The sequence below is a fragment of the Microtus ochrogaster genome, chromosome 8, assembly GCF_000317375.1.
Source record: "Microtus ochrogaster isolate Prairie Vole_2 chromosome 8, MicOch1.0, whole genome shotgun sequence".
Classification (NCBI taxonomy): Eukaryota; Metazoa; Chordata; class Mammalia; order Rodentia; family Cricetidae; genus Microtus; species Microtus ochrogaster.
The window spans coordinates 12,749,586-12,751,452 of record NC_022015.1 but is presented as its reverse complement, the minus strand read 5'-3'; the positions used below and the strand labels follow the sequence as shown (position 1 = coordinate 12,751,452).

General features: G+C 39.9%; 1 pseudogene; it reads left to right on the top strand.

Annotated features, from left to right (window-relative positions):
* Window positions 1-1,537, top strand: part of LOC101990025 — a 34,224-nt pseudogene extending 32,687 nt beyond the window's left edge.
* The last annotated feature ends 330 nt before the right edge of the window (window positions 1,538-1,867 follow it).

Sequence of the window (1,867 nt, the reverse complement as noted above, 5' to 3'; positions counted from 1 at the left end):
AGAAGAATTAAACACACTTGATCTGGAAGAATGACACCAAACAAGGCAAGGAAGAAAATTAGGTCAGCTCAACATGATCAGCCGTAATCGAAATTGACTACGTTAATTATTTTGCCACCTAGAATCAACAGGATGTTTATTTCCTGTGATGATTCTGGAGGGATACTGTCCTCCACAAAGGAATACTCTCCCTGCGTCTTCTCTTCTGACTTTGACTACATCTCCTAGTAAGTTCAGAGTAGTTGATGATAAATTGAAAATGGTCATTACAGAAGATAGTTGTTGTTGTCACTGTCCTCTCCCGTAGGAAGTGTAACTGCTTCTCCAGCTTTTGGTTTCACTGGGCATGTGTTATTTCCAGGAACAACAAAGTCATACTTAAAATACTTTCCATTTGATGCAGTTTTTAATGAGTGGTTTCCTTTCCTTTGTATTTATATGTTTTAAAGACTGCCTGAAAGGTGAGTGCTATACTTGATAAAGGAAACTGCATGTGCAGGTTCAGTATTGCACATCTGGACAGTTAGATGGACGCTGAGATGGGACTTGTTCAACCTGACAGGGTCAGCCACAATGCCCTGTACTAAAGCTGTTTAAAGTTCTCCCCTTTTTGCCAATAAAGTTGTAAATAAAAACCATCATACATCCAAAAAAAAGAATTATTTTCTACCCAAGAACACAAATCATTTTACAAAGACATGGGTCTGTGTTTCTCAGAGATTAATGAGCTGACTTCATTAAAATTAAAACTTGATATTAGAAGATAGGGAGCCAACAGAATCAAATAACTCATGATACCATTTGGTATGAATGGCATTAAGTTGGATATGGGAAAAAAGGAAACTTAAAATAAGAAGTGTCCAGTAAATCTCAAGAGAAAAGTTGGGAAGCTTGTCTATTTGAAATATGTATGAATGTGTCCTTCAGAGAGAATAGGCAGAATGTCCCAGGACAGTAGTTCATCCTTGTAGGCATCACTGATGTCCAGGAAGCCTGCAGGCCAGCAGACCACTTAGAAACACACATGTGTGAATGGGAAGTACTTCCTGGAGAGATGTGCATCTGATGTTGAAAACTCTTTGATAAGCTGAAGTGTAGGGCTGAGCAGAAAATATCCATAAGGGAATATCCAGGAAGAATTTAAATTCCCAGACCAAGCCATCACCCTAGTGCAAAGAGACATCTAGTTATGAGGAAAAAATAAAGATCCTGGAAGTCTTCTTTTGTTAAGGACATGGTATCTGACAAGTTTTCAACTTGGTTTTGCTATGAGATATAGCCATTCAGTTACTTTTGATGTTAACAACAAAAATTCTATGAGTACATAGATTAAGCAAGGAGAAAATGTATTGTCTGACTGGAGGGTCTAGAGAGTGGATAAAAGCTGAGGGGTTGTGAATTCAGTAGCTAAGAATGATGCCAAGATGGTGAACGTCTTTCCTTTGTTTTGTCTCCAGATGAGTGGCTTCAACTGGAGACATTAAGTCAAGAGGAAGCAGGGAAAACCTCCTCAGCTCCTGTCAGACTTTCTGTTTGAATTTCATGTCCATGAACTTGCTGGTTGTTGAAGCAATGTGGGCCACAAAAATCCAACCCTGAAAATGAATTGTCTTCTGAGACACCATTTAAAGCGCCATCTTCTTCCCTGGCAAGACCTGTCCAACCTTCCAACTGACCCTCCCCTATCTACTTAAAATTTACCCTCAATCTGAGGCTCCATCATGGGATTCCAGGAGACTCAAGCCAACATGGGTGCCAAGAAAGGAAAAGATCCAAGCCCTTCCATACCTTCAGATCCCATGGAATCTTTCCAGACAACAGAGACACCTGATGGCTGTTGGCTCTTTTCTCTGGTGGAAGTATAAGA